This window comes from Spinacia oleracea, chromosome 4, assembly GCF_020520425.1.
Source record: "Spinacia oleracea cultivar Varoflay chromosome 4, BTI_SOV_V1, whole genome shotgun sequence".
In the NCBI taxonomy this organism is placed as follows: Eukaryota; Viridiplantae; Streptophyta; class Magnoliopsida; order Caryophyllales; family Amaranthaceae; genus Spinacia; species Spinacia oleracea.
The window spans coordinates 145960077-145981178 of NC_079490.1; the positions used below are offsets into that span (position 1 = coordinate 145960077).

General features: G+C 33.7%; 1 long non-coding RNA gene across 10 annotated transcripts; it reads right to left on the bottom strand.

The window, feature by feature from the left end:
- Nucleotides 1-7071: 7071 nt before the first annotated feature.
- LOC110778463 (uncharacterized) lies at nt 7072-20661 on the bottom strand. 10 transcript variants are annotated; one of them, XR_008919338.1, is made up of 4 exons: nt 19473-20661; nt 12588-16611; nt 10702-12197; nt 7072-7676 (listed from the first exon to the last, which is right to left on the bottom strand). It is a non-coding gene; the product is annotated as an uncharacterized lncRNA (long non-coding RNA). The 10 variants fall into 10 exon arrangements; XR_008919344.1 differs by adding an exon at nt 9766-9833 and having other exon boundaries at nt 12588-19991; XR_008919341.1 differs by having other exon boundaries at nt 10702-11168; nt 11351-12197; nt 12588-19986.
- Between the last annotated feature and the right edge of the window lie 441 nt (nt 20662-21102).

Sequence of the window (21102 nt, forward strand, 5' to 3'; positions counted from 1 at the left end):
AGCACGCTTGCTGCCCACACGCGACTGCTCGTGCCTTGCTCTCGCCCCTGCCCACACGCCCATTGCTCACAGCCCACGACACAAGGCAGGGCTACTGCCTTGTGCTCGTGCACCATGCCCTTGCTCGCTGCATTCGTACCGCATGGGCGACGAGCTCCCTTGCTCGTCGTCGCATGCCCGCACTATACAACACCCCTTAAGGGTAACACGTAGCGTCCATTGCTTTGTGCGTGCAAGTTATATGAGCGAGTCGCATAAAAATTAAAATTTATATTCAAAATTAATGACAAATTAATAAATAATATTAATTTCATAATTTTAGGGCGAAAAATCGAAAATTTATTATTTAATTGATTTCCGATTAACATGGATTCAAGTCTAGGTCATAAAAATTTAAAATTTAACACAAATTTACAATTTTTATGGTGGTTTTTAATCATAGGTATCTAATTAAATTATAACTAATTATGAAAATCAAATTAATTCTAAATTATTCCAATTTTCAACAAATTAATCATAATTACAAATTAGATTGCATAATTAACAAGGCTAGGCATTCAAACTTGTTAAACATATACAGTAGGTCAATAAAAAATTCAAGATTTATCAACAAGAATCGCAAATATTTAATTTAACATCTTAAATTTACGAAATTTTGCATTCGAAAAACTAAAACCTCCGAAAAGTCATAGTTAGGCTTCGAATTTGAGAATTCTGGGTTCGGCCGAAAACTACTTTTTTTTGTCAAAATTTTAGAATGCCTTTTACATGCGGAATTGACACAAAAATCACTCGATTTGGATGAGTAACGAAGAAACTGCTGAAAAACTGCGTACGTATAATTAAATAAACGCAATTTGCAATTAATTAACAATTACGAAAATTAATCACCCCTTTTTAATTCTTGCAAATTTGTAATATTTAACCATGTTTATGCAATGTAGATTATGAAAATAATAAGAGGCTCGTGATACCATTGTTAGGTTATGATACATATGACAATACATAAATCATGCGGAAAAACCATAAAGCCAGGAAAGCATATTATTTACACATAATCATTTAGCATAGTATAGATGCATACACTTTGTAGCGTGCCTTCCCTAGCGGCGCCCGAACCGAACAAGAACAAGTCTTTAGAACTCCAAGTGTCGTCCCTCCGTAGATAGTCCACAGTACGTCCGGATCCGCCTCAAGATTGACCAACTAGAATCGCCCTTAAGGTGCTTAGGAATTTTCGGCTATTAGTGCAAGAGAGTGGCTGAATTTTCTTTCAAAAACTTACCCTTTGAATACTTCAATCGTTCCTACAAATAATGATCCTAGGCCCTTATTTATAGAGGTATGGAAAAGGAACTGGAATCTTATTAGGATACTAATTAATTAAACTAGAATCCTAGTAGGACTCTAACTAATTAATTTTATCCTTTTAGGATTAGGAATTTAATCATCAAACAAATCCTACACAATTTAGGTTTCGTATGTGAACACAAACTCTACACGAGCATGACCCACGAGCGTGCAGGCCATGCCCGCGCACAGCCCACACGGCTGCTCGGCCCACGCGAGCCGCAAGCCCACGCGAGCAGTAGCACAGCTCGCAGCCCATTGCTGCGCGCGCTGCGCGCGCTGCCATGGCCTGCTGGGCCTGGCCTTGCGCTGGGCCTGGCGTGGCCTTGGTTGTTCGTGTGGCGCGCTTGGCTTGCTGGGCGATGGCCTGGCTTCGTGCTGGGCCCTCGTCCGACAGGCCTCGTCCGATGCTTATTCGTACGATACGCTTCCGATTAAATTCCCGGTTCCGGAATTCATTTCCGATACGAACAATATTTAATATTTCCGATTCCGGAATTAATTTCCGTTTCGAACAAATATTTAATATTTCCGTTTCCGGAATTATTTTCCGATTCCGATAATATTTCCGATTCTGACAATATTTCCGTTTCCGGCAATATTTCCGATTCCGGCAATATTTCCATTTCCGATAATATTTTCCGATACGTACCATGTTTCCGTTTCCGGCAACATCTACGACTTGGATAATATTTATATTTCCGATACGATCCATATTTCCGTTTCCGGCAATATCATCGTTTCCGGAGTATTCATTTCTTGCTTGTGACGATCTCAGCTCCCACTGAAACCAAGATTCGTCGATTCCGAATATCCATAGATAGAGTATTTAATGCCATTAAATACTTGATCCGTTTACGTACTATTTGTGTGGCCCTACGGGTTCAGTCAAGAGTAAGCTGTGGATTAATATCATTAATTCCGATCCACTTGAACTGAAGCGGCCTCTAGCTAGGCATTCAGCTCACTTGATCTCACTGAATTATTAACTTGTTAATTAATACTGAACCGCACTTATTAGACTTAACATAGAATGCATACTTGGACCAAGGGCATTATTTCCTTCACTCATTATATACATCAAATGTCATCATGTATGATCTTATTAGATTGGTCTTGGTATTTATATCCAGAATACCAACTTTTTATAAAAAATTTCACATACGAAATTGGATATATTAGTTGTTAAATATTGCATTGGAGTCCTTGTGAATAGCAAGTGTAAAAAACATTAAAGAACGGAGGTAGTGCTTCGTATAAATAATAAAGTCAAATACTAATCTAATAAAATAAGTTTGTGTAAAAAGAGTTTTCTCGAAAATATAGAATAAATCTAGATTTGTTTAATGAAAGATTTTCTCGTACTTATAACCTTATCTTATATACATAATCTTGTATGAAAGATAACTCTCCCTCCCTTCCCTCCTCGATCTCCTCCTTCCCAACCCCGTCCAATTATATAGATATGATGTAATTATAAGTTTGATGATCTTAACTTACAATGTTACTAATTCTACAATTATATCTAGCTACTTCGTATTAAACCATCTGCACTCTTAACCTTTGGTCAAACATAAACGACTTCTTTTCCATATTTCTCCAACGTTCACCTCATTTCCACTAACTTGACATACATCTTAATCTTACCCTTTTTTCTTCTGCAATCTTGACTTTTTATGTACCCCGCCATCTTCAATTATCTCTTGTACACAAAACAAAGTACTAATTTAAGTAGATACTAATTTGTAATAAATTAGTATGCTTTTAATTAAATTGTATTATGTCTTTAAATATAATAATTAAATATTATTGCATGAAAAATATAAATAACAACTAATGTATAGAATAAATTAGGAAAATTGATATCATTGCTCAATCCCAAAAGATATTAAAAAAAAAATTAATAACAATACACCCAAATGCAAAATTATGAATTGCATAAAAACTTTAACCGAATTGTTAGCCTTAAACTAATAAGCATTACCCTACTTACCAAAAAAAAAAAAAATTTAAAAAAAAAGCTTAAATTATGTAAGAAACTTTAACTACTCTTTTCGTTCTTTTTTTTAACTTTAAGTTATCATTCACACGATTTAACAACTACGCACAGAGTAATAATGTTAGTAAAGATTCATCATTATTATTATTTTAATTGAACAATGAAAACAATGTTCTTTAATAATGTTTTCACTTTTATCAAAAATTTAACGTTTATTGTATTTTTAGATTAAGTTAGACTAATTTTATTATTTATTGAAAAAAAAAAGACTTAAATCAACTAATTAATTTAACAACCAATAAAAATGCTTTATATACTTTCCATTAAATGGGAAAGTGTGACTAATTTATTCCAAAATAAATTTAACATATTAAAAAAATTAATTGGCATTTTGACAGTATATTAGGGGCAGAATTATCCACTTATAGAATAAAATATGATGGAAGGATTGCCATAGTACATGAAGCATTTTCAGGGGCGGAAAGCACAATTCTAGACCTTTCAGGCAAAAGAAGAGAGAGATTTTGCTCACGAGAGACCCAAGAGCATTACCATACTCTAGAAATGTGCTTTTGTCTTTATTTCTTTGTCCCCTTGTCCAATTCTCTTATATAATGTGTTTTTCTTTCCAAAAATAGTACTCCTTTTGTATTTTAATATGAGTTACAATTACTATTAGCGGTCATATTTAATACGAAGTATGAGTTATATTTCATTTTTTATATTTCATTTTTTATATGTTTTAACATTTAATAATATAGTTCTCCTACCATGGTCCTCACTCTCTCCTCTCATATCATTTTCTTTGAATATTTTATTAACTCAATTAGAGAGTATATAACAATTGGTGAGCCTCTAATTAAGGTTGTCCATAAATGCTTTTATTTCTCCATTGTTAAGTCATAATATCTAATTTGTTGGGGGCATACTTTGAGATTATATTTCCATTGCCGAGACTCTAAAAAGATTAATTACCTTTAATTTTTTCTTAACCTTTTTGTAAAATTAAAAACAAAACATTTCTATATTAAGAAATGTTTTTTTTTGAAAAGTTATAAAAAAATCGGAAGTAACATACTTGCAACACGGTTAAATAGTTTTGCAAAAGAGAAAAGAAAATTACTCCCTTCGTCCCTTATTGTTTACCCACGCACCAAAAAATGTAATTTTAAGAGTTATTTGAATGGCATTGAGAAGAGATAAAACTGATAGGGACCAAATGAATGTTACGTGTGAATAACGTTGTAGTTCTCGTGAGTATTTATAGTAATGGAACGATCTATTCAAGACGAACTAAAACAATAAATATAAAGAAAAAGAATTCTTATCTTTTTCCTATTCTATATACATAAATATTTGTCGAACATATATCAAATAGGTGTCTATTTATAAAATACAGAGTATAATTATTTTATAAAGTTAAAAAATTAAAGGAAAAATAGACGGCACAAACATAATACGAAATTACGAAGTACAATAGAAAATAAGCCGTAAGACCTTTATTCCAATAAACAAACAGAAAATGATTAAATTAGAAATTAAATATAAAAATACAGCTTCCGGTTTTTTTTTATTAAATTAGAAAAAAAAGAAGAAAAGAATAATAACACATCATCATCCTAATCTCCCACAAACAAACAAAAAACAAAAAAACAAAAAAAAGAAGAAAGCTAAAAGAGGATATGGATGGAATTTTTTAAAAAGATGACACTGTACAATTGACATTTAGAGCCAAACGTTGTTTTCTCTTTTATATGTAGGTATACATTTTATAATTTTTAGTACTATACTACGAGTTAAGTACACATATGGGGACTCACCTTTTAAGTTTTTTACCGTTTAGGACCTATAACTTTTTTTTTTCACCGTTTAGGACCTACTATTCACTTTCCGGTCAATATTAACCTAGGTGAACTAAAGGTTAGTCCCTTTGGTTAAAAGATTAGTTCCCTTGGTTAAAATACACGTGGCGGCTATTGATTTGCTTTCATATTAAACAATTCAAGCCCATTGGCCAATGAGAATTATCCTTTTTTTCCAATAAAAACTACCATTAAACCCAAAAATAAATAAATATAAAAAAAGGTCTTTTGTTCTTAAAATCCCATGTCAAGGCATCTCAAAACAAAGGGACTTTCCACTCCAATCTCTAGAACAGAATGTCTATTTATCTGTTTTAAAAAAAGATTATAATCGAAAAATCACAATTTTAGATAAAATGTTTATGTTTCAATATTTTGTCAAACCTTCTCTTGCTATTACTGGTGTTTTTTCTTTTTCTTAAAAAAAATAATGAGTTGTTCGATTTTTTTATTTGCATTTTATCTATATTCGAATGAAAAAAATTATGGGCTGTTTAAAAACTTTGTGATTCAAGGTAGTTTTGGTTTTTTTTTTTCATAAAATAATGTCATGAAACTATTGTCGAGCTTCAAGGAACTACGAATTACGGAGTAAAACTTAGGTTGTTGAATTAATGATGCAAGATATTCAGAGACTGTGACTATAAATGTACTATACAAAAAGATTGACCAGATTCAAGTGGATGTTTGATGAACACCGATTAATTAATTTTGGTGTTTGATGAACACCGATTAATTAATTTTGATGTTCGATGAAAAATCATAGCAAGGCAAGCCGAGTTTTATAGACTAAGAATTGTATACCGTCATATTTTATTTAATTTGGGAGGATTTTTCTTTATTTATTTTCTATTTTTATTTTTTTATATTCATGTTGTGGTTATCGGTGAGTTAGTCTTGAGTTAACTTACCGGAAAATTAATTTGAGGTACTATAAGGTGAAAAAAAAAAGTGTAGATCCTAAAGGGTGAAAAATGTGAAAGGTGAGTCCCCATTCTTTATCTTAACTCACTATACTACTATAGCCCAGATTTTATACTAGGTACATTTAGTCTTACTAGTTGTTGAGCGCACAGTCCCCCAAGTTATACAAATTTATTTCGTAAAAATATTACGTAAATAACGGGTATTTATAAATTTTCGGTAAATACAAGAATATGATAAATGCTAAAAAGGCTATGCTAAAGTTCAACTTGCATGTAATAGACAACAAGAAATTTACAATATACTACGTAAGTGACGTTGATAGTAGGAGACACAATAGCAAGCCAAGATGTGTAGGTATTTCGTGGGAACACACATTTCAATATCCTCCATGTTCCTCTAACAAAAACCCCAACCACAATATCCAGATTTAATACTACATTGGAGAGATGTTACCACAATACCTTAGAGTTAGACCTGGTTATTGGACAGGGTAGTCCAATGGATATAGGGTTAGGGTCAAGTTAATAGGGCTTTTATTGGGCAGGGCTCTTATTGGACAGGGCCTTTATTGGACAGGGTCATTATAGGGTCAAACTTATACTACAATTATTTTGAAAATTAAGATAGCAATGATACAAAAAATTACGTGTATAGATTCGTATTTACTTGTACATGCACATGACTCTTTTATTTTTCATTTTTCATTGCTCGTTTATTGACCCGCCCACTAATGACCCGCTATTGACCCGCCCATTATCGACCCGCTAAAAATGACCCTTTCAATACCCGACCCTCTTTTGACCCGCACCGACCCTGACCCGCCCCGCCCGATAACCAGGTCTACTTAGAGTTAATGTACACAATTTGTATAACTTGTATAATAAAGGTTAGGGACCATTACTAAGTCCCACAAAAGGATAAAAAAGCAAAGAGTATTGGGCTAAGAACATGAAGCATTACCGCAAAAGCCCTAAGTACATAATACTGTTGTCAAACTAATTTATACATATAATAACTTGCATTAATAGAGTTGGACATCAACCGTTCAACTACATTCATTTACCATCTCTTGAGGAAAGAGTACATTCATTCACCATCTTCGTCCTCCGGAACAACATGCTTGAGGTCCACCGAAGTGTGTGAAACTTGGGACATGTAACTATACTTTGCCGTTGAAGTCCTGCCATAATTAAAGTTCCAAATACATATGTGGTAGAATTTTGATCCAAGATGATCACAGCCAATAAGCCATATAGGACGCCAATGAGTTTTTCAAATGAATTACATATTGTCCATACATAATTGAGCTATACCATACATAAGACAAATAGAAATTGTCCGTACAGAAGCCATACCGCAATGACAATACATTCAAAAGTCAATGAATGAAATATCCAAATTATAATACATTAAAATCTCATTTATAAATTAACCATATGTCCTTGAAAGAGAAGTTGCTAGTCCAAGTTGGAGACAAGTTATCAAAATATGGTTGGTGAGGAACTCATTGGCAATGTTGTCAAAATCCAAAAGCCTTCCTGTTCATTTTGAAAAAGTTGTGCACATTTGAATTATTTTAGAGAAATTGATAAATTGACAATGAAAAACAGACCTTGGAATTAAATACAAGACCAATGACTTCATACAAATGTTTATAGTGAAGCAAGTATTGGATTATAATTGTCTATTTTACTACTTATTCTACCTGACTTTTCTAACAAAAAATTGTCGTGACCATTAGTTTTGTTCACCTGAGCTATTGTTACAAATGAAATGAAGAAGTTATCTTAAAGGAACTCGAATTTTTGTTACATTAGCTCCTAAGGTAGTACATTGGGACAAAAACTTACAAAATTAGTTTCATTAGTTCCTGTGGCATTATAAGATGATAAAGGAGAGTATTTGAATAAAATAGCAGATTGTGTATCACGTATATAGCTTTTATTTTTATTATTTTTGTAAGCAATAATTATTTAATAATAATAAAATTTGTAAAAAGACATGTTGATTATATAAACTTATGGGGTACCACTTATTTAAGTTCTTTATGGGTAGGCACACTATTGCTAATAAAATAAAATGTACACAAAAAACTTTTGCTAATATTAGAATCTGTATACGAAAAATTCAGCGAAACTAACACATTTAATTTGTATTTATGTCTATAATTCTCTTTCTCTGTCTATTCTCATCTCCACACCTTACTTTTATCAAAATTTTCTATATTGTCCCTTAACTCCATTATCTCCCTTCATAATCCCTACCCCTTTCTTAAGAATGCAGTACGTACTCTATCTCTTCCTTATATATACAAGTACTATAAAAATTGCTTCTTTACTCCCCGTCTCTTCTTCCTTTCTGTCCTGCCCCATACCCTCAGTTAATATTTCATCTTCTCCCCCTCTCCTTTTGGACCATGCATCCCTATGCAATTTAGTTTAGCAAATGGAAATTGAAAACTGACTCACCAAATGCTTCAGAAACAACCATGGTACATGGTACAGACATACATTAAAATCTTTCTAATGGGGCTCCAACATTGAGTCTCAACAAAACCAGGTAAGACTATTTCATACCAGCCCAAAGGTATAAGCGTGAAACATTCAAATTCACTTTAGCAACCAAAATGTGCAAAACGAAAGAGGAAATGAATCAATAATAATCAATATATATTTTACAACCTTGAAATCCAAAAGGTGTGAACTAATACTTGATTACTTGGTAAACCATTTAGGGAAGTACATACTTCCTAGATTATATACCAAATATATATACGCTTATTGTCTTTTGAAAATTCTACTCTTACCTGGAAATGCCTCTTTGTTTAATAAAAGTTAACATTTCATCCTGTATTTTATAATGTCCTAGAATTTCTTTAAAACTGAGGCTAACAAAGAGCACACGTACCCTCAAAAACAAATATAAAATGAACTAATCTTATAACTAAAAACCAAACACACAATCAATGAGGGAATTGACTTAATGTTGTTATACCATTCATTAGCAAAGGTACAACTTTTTCATTTCTTTTTAGGAAAACCAAGAAATGTGTTAGAAAACTATTTGTACATATATGAACTGAGTATGTGTATACTTATTGATGCGAATTATTGGAAATGGACCATCAAAATTCATAAGAAATACAATTTTAATTGAGTGTATATCGCAACTCTATAATCAAGAAAAGACTTTGATGTTTAAAATTTAACAGTCAAAACTTAGAAGATACACTCCAATACTCCATAGAAAACTGGGGACAGACATCTTTAAGAACTTCATCAACCCTAGTGGAGATAATTAAAAACCAGCCAACTACCATCTTTACCCAAAGAAATAAAAGTGTCCCTTTATTTGTCTCTTGTAATGATAAACCAATTAGCCATCAATAGTTAAAATTTATATACACATAAGTTGTTATTGCTCGTATGTGACCAAAAAACATACATGTTATTATATTAACAATAGTGTTACGAGAATTAGAGAGACAGGTTATACAGAAAGAGAGAGAGAGAGAGAGCGATATGAGAAATAGAGAGAGAGTAAGAGAAATACAATAATCTGTAAGAGAAAGTTTACGATAGAGACAGACAATAGTATAACGCTTTAATCATCCCGTCCATCACTCACAATGAAAAGTAAGAGAGAGTGTCAACAACATCCCCTCACCCTCCTTGCAATCTCAATGAACCTTAATACTAAGAAGCAAGAGTAAATAAAGTCAGGGTCCTTCAACCAAGATCCAAAAAACATGATAGTCTAGTTAAGAGTAAATACATGTAGTGATGCAAGGGGTAGACATACATAAATATAAACTATATAAACTATACACAAGTCACAATATCTCATAAATGTTTCTCAGGTGTCGAGCTCACATATTCCAGGCTTAGCATTTTACTCAACAAGAGCTCACGTAGAGCCCAGCCGAACTCACGACAAATTCTTAACAACTTTAAGTTCTCTCCCAAATTACATGGAGTACCCCCAATTTCATGACCATTATCTCTATCACTAAAATATGTCCCTGCATATCCTTTATCTGTAATCAGTACTATCAGTAGAGACTCGGGCTATTCTTACGATTACCTACCGACATTAGAAAGTTGACTACAATGTATGAAACCAATTCAAGTTGCACAATAATGCAAGTTCATCTTCTAAAGTTTGACCATATCGCAAAGCATGCTCCATTCATAATTATTCTATATACGAAGTATATAGTAATACCATGCATCCATTGTTCTTAGTAGATTACCCACACAAATTCTCTAAATTGCATGTTTTTAACTTCTCTCTCTATATATGTTGTCCTTTAATTTTCATCCCTTAAAATAGTACGAGCTATGATATCATAACTTACAGGCTCAGTTCCTTGCTCAACAACTACAACATCTCAAATCATATCATAACTAAACGAAATATGTTTCAATTAAATGATATCATAACTCATTTTGTGAATAATTTATATATTCAAGCCTAATGACAGGCTTTTGGAGCTGAGTTTAAGCAGCTGATGAGTAAGCATATTACAATCCCTAGTAAAAAGCGTGGAACCATAGAGAATACCTTCCAACATAAGCAACATTGGCGATAAGAGAAAACATGACCTTCAAGCCCTACAAAACATTTGACAGCAAAATACACCTAGACAAGGGTGCCTGCCTGCATTTATAGCAATCAATAACTTCAACAACAAAAACAAGACCAGAATGAAAGAATCTCCTCTGCCTCCTCACCATATAGACATATGCCAAAATTAAAAATATTGGTATAATTATTGTTAATCCCAAAAATCATGTACAAGGGGATGATTAGTTGCAGAGTTGCAAGAAATACCAACAAGATTATAAATGTGCACGCTTGCCTGGAAAATGTTCAGCAATGATCCAATTGTAGCAGTAGCACGAGGAACATGCCTTTTATGCATGACAAACAACTTCAAAACATTTGTCCTTATCTCCATAAAGTCGTTCTGTAGCAGTAGCACGAGTAGCTACTGGCTCGCATGTTAGATTTCCAGTATATTGTTCCCTCTGACATACAACAAAATCAATGCAGCTAGATTATTCAGTTGTAATTACAATTCTCTTGAAATAATTCAATGAAAAAGCCAAATAAAAACCAACACTATAAGCACAGTAACATATAAAAGAAAGAACAAAGAACAAATTAACAAATAAAATCTGCGAAAAATGAAATGTAGATAACACCCTACCCATAAACAGCTTGGCGGGTACTGCCAGGAAATATGCAGTTGCAACTCTAACCAAGAGCATCAGGAAGCTAATGTAAAAGAGGCTTCCTAGATGAGGTTGAAACAAACCCTAAGCGCACGAAATATTTGTAAATGCAAACTTAAAAACAGAAAATCACTGTAGAAGCAAGAGGCTAATCCGAGCAGAACACATAAATGTACGGTGCATTCCCGATAGCCATATAGACATCAGTTTAATCTAGGAGGACCAGTACCCAATCGCAAAAGGAATTTTATAGAGGACCACGAACTACTAATATACATTTAGTTAACCTTGATAATGCATCAGTCGTATGACCAACTTGGTAGATCTTCCTCATAGGCAAAGGAATGTTTATAGGAACACGGGCTACTAATAAACATTTAGTTAACCTTGATAATGCATCAGTCGTATGACCAATTTGGTGAATCTTCCTTAACAGTCGTTTATATGTAACAACTAAGGGATCGGCCTTTAGGAAGTGAAAACAAACTCTAAAGGCAGAGAGCATAACAAAAGCTAAACCATAGACATGAACAATTACATCAACAATACACCTAAATGGCTACTACATTGCAAAATATCATTAGAAAGCAGGAAGCACCGAATAAAAGGCACCAGGCAAATAAATCAACCCAAAACATTACACACAAGAGAGACGAGCGAGAAAGAAGAGTCCATGGTAAAACTCGGTAAAGTGCTCAACAATCAAGAACACAAGACCACATAACAAGTCAAGAAAACAACAATAAATTAACCTACACACTCAGCACATAACCTGTAGAGCAGCAGAGGCCTGGGATTGACACCTAACAGATCAAGCACATGCTGTAGAAAACAGGAATAAAAACAACATTACAACAATGTACTGTCCATATAAAGGGGCCATTAGCATGATCCAATAATGAACGGACATTACTATCAAGAAATAACAATACAGAATATGTGAGGCAATCTGATTCTTTAAGGGATAGTAACAAAAGGGTAATGTAGTTGATCTAACAATCATATAGCTCAATAAAGTTTAATAAAAAGTATACATGTAAAGCCATAGTTTTAACCAAATCACCACGAGCTTGCTTTTGACTAAGTTAAATTCCAACTAATTATAACATCCACAATTTCAAACATTATAGAAATTAATACAATCAACAATCAAATATCAGGATAATTCAATCAATTTAACAAATAAAAAATAAAAATAAAATCAATACTTACCTTAGCAAATCCCTGAGTTGATCTCTTCTTTCGAGGCTCTCAAATTCACCGGACATGCAGTATAAGAAAACACCATGATCAATTTAATTTAAGCAATTACGTTTTCACAATTAAAATAAAGGCAACAGTACAAAAAACCCCAAAAGTAAACTATTAAAAGCGCCAATTTATTACAAATTGAAATGGAAAATGAGTGAACATGCCTTAATTTCAATTTCCAGGGCGGGGAAAGGGGGGGAAATTTAGGGTAATTATATACCCAGATGCAGAATGAATCCATTTTGGCATTCCAATTTGAATAAATAAAAGAAATTATAATCTCCAATAGCAAAGAAACGTAGATTAAAACTACTAATTCATATCAACAAGTAATGCTGGAAATAAATCGTATAAACTAAAGAAAAATAAAATACCAAAATTATATTGTTGCAATTCAAGAAATTGAGGGCGGGGTCTGAATTATGTAGACCCTAAAAAAATCAAAATTCAAATACATAAACCTAGAAAATTCTAAAAATTCAGAAATTGAAGGAAGATAAGAAGAAAAGTACCTGAAATTCCTTTGAAGTCTAACGAATGAGTAGCTTGATTGTAAACCCTAATTTGAAACACCAAAACCCAAAAAAAAAAAAACTAATTTGGTTGGAGAAACTGGTATAATATAAATTGCTATAATATAAATTGAGTTGAGTAATCAGGGACACTAAGATAGGATATGCGAATTAGATAGAGATACCTTACCGGCGACGCTTTGATGATCATCAGAGGAGATTCACAAGAGAGGGAAGGGCAAGGGGTGAAGAAACCAGACAAAGATTATTGAAGAGGGTGAGGAGACCAGAACAATTTGTTTGATTAAAGAGAAAGGCCCGGTAGTAGTTGATAGGGAGGTAAGATCCAAGAAGAGAAAGGTAGCCATACATGAGAGAAGAGGAGAAGGAGAGCTGAAGAACAAAACAAAGAATTAGGGCACCAGATTGGGAGAGAGGAGGAGAGGGAGAGGTGATGGCAACGGAAACGTGGCACCAGATTAAGGCTAAGGGCTGAATGTAAAACAATGGAAAAATAAGGGTATTATAGTAATTTCACTGTTACAGGAATAGTAAGTGAAGTTCAAGCATTTAGAAGTGTTAGGATTACTCATTTAGGCTCCGTTTGGTAGGGCGTAAAACATTTTCATGGAAAACAATTTTCCCCTTTTCAATCATTTTACGTTGTTTGGTTGGATAAGGGACGTAAAACAATTTTCCATGACTCCTTCAAAGGTGGAAAATACTTTTCCATTTGAAAGGGAGAGAAACCACTTTTTCTTCTTTCCTCTTTACCTCCCTCTCCTTTCTTCCCCTCAATCTTCACCATCTTCTTCCATTTTTCTTTAAGTTAGTTTAGAATTGGAAAAATATTTTTCATGGAAATTCATTTTACAATAAAAACGTTTTACGTCCTACCAAGCGGAGCCTTAGATGAAAAATTGAAAACCCTAGTGTCAGTAAGACAGCCGTTGTGTACTAGTGTCTCCCTCACGGCCTCACTCCCTTCACTTTTCAAAACCCTAGTCGTCTCACCCGAGTCACGCCTCCGGCCTCTGTCGAGCCGCCGACTCGCCGAGCAGCAATTGCTCATTTGTCCTCCGTACCTCCGTAGTTCGTACCTCCGACGAGCCACACTTCATACCTCAAGGCTCAAGGTCAGTTTTATAATTTGTTTTTCTCTATTTACTTCTATATACGTCCTATTCAGACAATTTGAATTCAACTTTCATTTTATGGTGATTTATAATACGGAGTAGTAATCTAGTTGTTGGGAGTTGTTATTTGTTAATTGCATTGAATAATTCAAAATCTGAAATTATGTATGGAATTTAATCATTTGAAACAGAAAATAATGGAATTTGGTATAACTATTAATGTAAAGCTTAATTAACGACAAATTAAAGGAAGTGTTGTTGATTATTTAATGTATTTACTTAAGATAATTCTGTTGTAAGTGTTGTTGATTATTCAAGGTCAAATTTCTTCTCAATCAATTCTAAAGTCTAGTCCTTTATTAACAAGTCTAGGCTAATATTTTAATTGGCGAGAGATTACTCTGTTTTTGAACTCATCGCTTCTCCGCTTGATGCTTGTGGCTTATGTTGTTTCTCTATTCCTTAACATGAAACTTAAGGTCATTTTTCTGTGTTGTCTTTTGAATTGAAGAATATTGTGTTTTCTGTTGCGATTTAATACCATAAAGTAATAATGTTGTCACAATAATTAAATTGGAATATAATTAGAATAAACTTATCTCATTATCGTGATGAACGAGGTGACCGAATTAGAACGATTGTCGCGCCGTGGCCGAACCACTGCTCTAAAAGACAATTCCGCGCTACCCCGGTGCAGTAGAACGCTTGCGGTTGCCCTCCAGGGTTAACACGACATCAAGACTTGTGTGCACTCACAAGACTCGATTGGAGACCAGAATATTTGCCCAGAACATAAGAGAATTGAGAGAGAATTTAGTTAACAGTTTCTGTGTGTATTTTTTGAAGAACGGAAGTGGTAAATATATATTGAGAGTTTCTGCGAACTGTAACCGCCATAAAATGGCTAGAAAATAAATAATGGAAGTAGTGGTTGGTTACATGATTAGTGGGTGGAATAAGTGGGCAGTTACAATATTGAATGGGTCGATTAATTCTTCTAACCGTTAGAATTAATTAGAACCACTTCTGCCCAAAAAGAATAACCCGACCCACAAACCCATGCTACTCTCATGCTTTCTTAAACAAATCTTTCCATCAAGTCCCCAAATATAAACAATGAATGTAGAAGGTGTTTTTCCCATGTGGGACTTTCCATATTCCCACATTTTCCCATTTCCCACTCATTTTTTTTTGTATTTCTCACAAGGATTTCCAACAATCCCCCACAGGTCCGAAGATGAGAAGAAAAAGAAAGAAATAAAAGAATTGAATTTCTGGGCAAAACAAACAATTGAATAGGGGTCAATGTCTTGCGACTTGAATTAACACTTAGTGACATTCAAGCTAGAATCTCTTTCCTACCAAGTGACTTTCGTATTGAACTTAATAGGAGGTTAGAAACTCATTACTCAAAGCACACAATTGAACATGTATGATACTCTGAATCTCCGCCAATAAAAGTGACGCATTATACTGGCCATACGTCCATAACCTGGATGCTCATAGGTGCTCTAGAGAATAGCCCATGCAATTCTCATAGGAAGCGGCCTCACTTCCACACCTAAGTAGGTGAATCCCATCAAGTGTGAGCTACATCACACCACCAAAAATATGGATATGGGTTCATTAAGAGCCATATGCTCAACCTCGTTCAATAATAGCAAGCACATCATAAACATCTAAGGGATGGACAAAAATAAAATTTGTGCTTCTGAATTATTACATAATGTTCCCCTTTGAACTCATGGTGAGTAGGAGTTCATTACCTTACCATTCATCCAATGGGCCTCAAGCCCATCCCCTCCGACGTTTCCAAAACTAGTTTCTTACATAGGCCTTTCGTTAAAGGATCCGTACTATTCATTTTAGATTTTACACAGTCTAAAGTTATAACTCCAATAGACAACATACCTTTGACGGCCTTATGCCTCAAACGAATGTGTCTTTCTTCCCATTATAGGCAAGGTTGTTTGCAACACCGATTGCAACTGAAGGAGTTGGCTTCCCCCACATTGGAATATTTGCAAGCACATTCCTCAACCATTTTGCCTCATAACCTGCCAACTTAATAAAAATAAATTCATATTATATATTATTCATAGCAGTTAGTACAAGATTGCTTGCAAGATTTCCAATATACAGCTCCACCCGCTAGGGTGAAGACATAACCATTGTTGGAGTGAACCTTGTGACAACCAGATACCAATTAAGCATCACTTAATCCCTTCAACACTCTGTAAATTCGGAGTAGTGCAAACTCCAATCCATGGTACCCACATGGCACCGAAGCAATCACCTTATAGAATCCCAATAATCATTACTTGTGATATGGTGTACCTGCCCAATTCACTCACGGAATAATCAATGTCAAACGTAGTGTAGTTCATGCAAAACATGCATAACACTATCAACAATATTAGCATATTCAGATTGACAACTAGATCACAATATTAACATTATTTACTTAAAGATAAATAATCACACAACCAAGAGAATCATGCTTAGACTAAACTCAAGAGTCACCTCCATCGACATGAAACCCATTACCAATCATAGTCTTGTCAAACCTGTCATGCAATTGTTTAGAATCTTGCTTAAGTCCATATAATGACTTAACCAATTTAACAAACCTTGGTCTCTTTACATATAAGATTCGATACTATGAACTCAACTTCATAATGTATAGTGCAACATACTTCTGTTTTGTATTTTCTCAAAACATTACACTAGCACACAGAGAAAATTAATCTCACTAGAGATTTATGATTGTACCAACAAATGTTGTTTACCGCAAAACAACATAAAGTCAAGATTAAATTATCACCATATTAGACTTACAAGCACATTAGCATATTATTTTGAGAGAACTTTCTCAAAAGCTATCAACAATAGTATGTTAGGACCACAATAAGTCTATACTAATAAGCATTTGACGATTACCCAACATTTCTCTACATAACGAGAATAAGATTAAATGTATCGGGCTGTGCCAACTCATTAGCCTTAACAGAGCATCTACTATCATATAATTAAGTAATCTCATCGACCTCGAACCTTCATCTTGACTTAAGACATAAGAAAACTTAGTCATAACAAAAGTATTAAAGTTTGTGTGAACCAACGACATATGATCAACACAAGGCATATGGACACCATTAAAGCCAGTCATGTAAACTATACACGTATGTGGAATAAATCCAGTCATTATAACCCAAGAATAAATAGTAGTTTTGAGAAACTACTCATACCACTACATACTTTAGGTGCCCGCAATAATCCTTTTGTAGCTCCACATACGTGTACTCACTAAATCATGTTGTAACTAACTTATCAGTTAGTCTTAAACACTATATCACCCCCACATTGCACAACAAATCATCGAAATAAATATTGTGCATAAAAGGGACACAAACTAAACATATTCGTAAAATAATAATTTGACAAATATATAATTAAGTGATTAGAGACTTCCCTACTAACGTGTATGATGGATATACTACCATCATTGCGCCTGTTCGCCAAGTAGTATATGAGCAACCTCATTAGTGTTGCTAGCATTGCATAAAAGTAGTCGTGTTAACTGTGAGTCTAACAGACCTACACAATGTTACTAGTCACAAGTGCAACATTCAAAAACAAATTTATCATCCACAAAATTTGAATGTTAGACAAAGATAATAGCACGGTAAGGTCAACCGTTGAAGACAATTAGAAAATACTTGTCCACATACCCACTGATCCACTATTACACTTTGGCATAAAATCAAGTATATGAAAATCAAGTTTCATGTTGCATACTTTATTACTTAATATTGGGAGGTAATTCCTTGATTGATAAACATGGCCAATCAGTCATACAAACGTATAGCCGTAATTCTAGCTAACATAATATGTAATGTATAATTACAATTTATTGCTAAATATCTGTTTGACTATCCAATACATCCTATCACTTAATACAGTTGTGAACCAATCTCAAAAAATTAACTCTTAAACTTTCACAAATAACAAAAAGATCAGACGTACAAAAACTAATCTCTATACTTGTTAGACGATAGACAAATAAGAAATCATCTCCAAATTAATACGTATGCAATTATTATTTTAAATTTTTTATTTAAAAAAAAACATATGTAACATATGACTTAGGACCAACATAGAAAATTAAAGTTTTTAACTCATGCTTGTCAAGCTCCTAATTAACTCATATTGTTGTACGATCGCAATCAACAACCTTATATATGGCCTTGCTAATGAAGATCCTCAACAAACATAGTCATGTAATACACCAATGAAGCATTAGCGCGACTATTATCAAACATAGTTACGCAAACATGGAGCTACAAAGCCCACTTGAAGTCTACTGGCCGCATTGAACATAGTCAATTAACAAAAATAATCTCCAAAAAGTAACACAAGCAGTAATTTATTTCAATCTTAACAAACTTCCATAATAAAAAATTCTGTATATATCAATAATATATGAAATGAGTATGAAAGCTTGTGTCAGTATTGGAAAAGTAAAAATAAGTTCACCTCCATCAAGAAAAATGCAGCCTGTAATTAAACTCAAGTAGTGCAGCATGTCATTAAACTTATTTAGGGAAAATAATTAAAACTCTTGGTGCTTAGATGGAACTACGTTTCCTTCTAAATATATGAATCACACGGCAGTATGAACTCAACAAAGTATTTTGTACTATAAATAATTCTTTCTCCAATAAAGTGGTACTTCGTAGAGGACAACCGCTCTAATTAAATTCAGCATTTCAATTGATCCAAACATATTTCACAAAGTACATGTGACTACAATACACAAAAAAATACATTAAACAACAACGAGATTCCTACTATAGCCAATTCAAACAAACTGATATGAAGTACCTCTTTATTTTGGGATCAGTCAGAGAAGCCGATAAACAAATAAAGATACAGTATTATCCCTCATTATAAGTAAATTTATTAAGCCACAACCTCTTAACAATGAACAACTAAAATAATAATCCAGGTCATGCATAGATCGAATATTTGTCCAATAGATTATTGCCCAGTACCGCATAATCTGGACATAGTACTTATACTTCACTAATTTCATGAAAATATAAATAGTCGGTAGAGAACTAGAGACTAAATAATAAAGGTGGAAATTGATTTCCTTTATTTCAGCGGCACTATAAAAATTAATTCCAATAACTAACCTGGTGGAATATAATCATCCGGAGAGTTATATTATTTTATCATTCTTGAATGAATCTTGACAAGCTTTTTCTTCAAGAAGCATAGATGTCACGGGCACTTTATTGATTTTCCAAACAATATTATTCCGTACCTTGTTCCAGAATATGATCCAGCAAAAATAACCTTCCACCCGCAACGTTTGAGGCTAATTTGATAGGCGTTTTCTTCCCTAATTAGCGCAGCGACATTTCGGGATTTCAAATCGTTGTCGTCAATTTTGACGCAATCGACATGTTTGTGGCGGTCTTCATCGGCTACTTGAAAACTTCATCTTCCTCGTCATCGGTAATCTGAAATTCTTCGTTGAGTCTAGAATGAGAGCAGTACTGAGTACTCTTCCTAAAAATTGGCGGCCAATTCCTCACACACTCCATCCACTAAATTAATTAGCAAACCTAAATAATAAAACCCCCAAAAACTCAAGATATCAACGTGTATAGCAACATCATAAAATTATATACCGCAACATCAATTAGAATTGTCTTTTAGATTGTTGCGATTTAATACCAGTAATAATGTTGTCACAATAATTTAATTGGAATATAATTAGAATAAACTTATCTCAATATCGTGATGAACGAGGTGACCGAATTAGAACGATTGTCGCGCCGTGGCCGAACCACTGCTCTAAAAGACAATTCCGCGCTACCCCGGTGCAGTAGAACGCTTGCGGTTGCCCTCCAGGGTTAACACGACATCAAGACTTGTGTGCACTCACAAGACTCGATTGGAGACCAGAATATTTGCCCAGAACATAAGAGAATTGAGAGAGAATTTAGTTAACAGTTTCTGTGTGTATTTTTTGAAGAACGGAAGTGGTAAATATATATTGAGAGTTTCTGCGAACTGTAACCGCCATAAAATGGCTAGAAAATAAATAATGGAAGTAGTGGTTGGTTACATGATTAGTGGGTGGAATAAGTGGGCAGTTACAATATTGAATGGGTCGATTAATTCTTCTAACCGTTAGAATTAATTAGAACCACTTCTGCCCAAAAAGAATAACCCGACCCACAAACCCATGCTACTCTCATGCTTTCTTAAACAAATCTTTCCATCAAGTCCCCAAATATAAACAATGAATGTAGAAGGTGTTTTTCCCATGTGGGACTTTCCATATTCCCACATTTTCCCATTTCCCACTCATTTTCTTTTGTATTTCTCACAAGGATTTCCAACAATTTCTTCAATCTTCAGGATATTTCTGTGCAAGTGTATCTGTACATCATCCTATTTGAGTATTTGATTACATTACAATCTGTTTATTTTATTCTTCTTTATCTCATAGCTTAGACTAATTAAAACTAATCCAAACTTTCACGGGGAGTTATTGATTTCTTCAGAATTTAAAAGCCACCGATGGAAGATAAAAAGTCAGTGGCATGTAGATTCTACGGAGTAGGATTTTTTCCTTTTCTATAATTATTTATCAGTTCTATTATTTGTTGGAAGAATTACTAAACATAAAAATTTGAAATTGATGCTAATACATGAAACATGAAAGGTAAAATTAATTTGATTTAATTATTTATGATATATTAAAATCAAATTTAGACTCTAATTATATAAATTTATGCAATTTTACAGGTG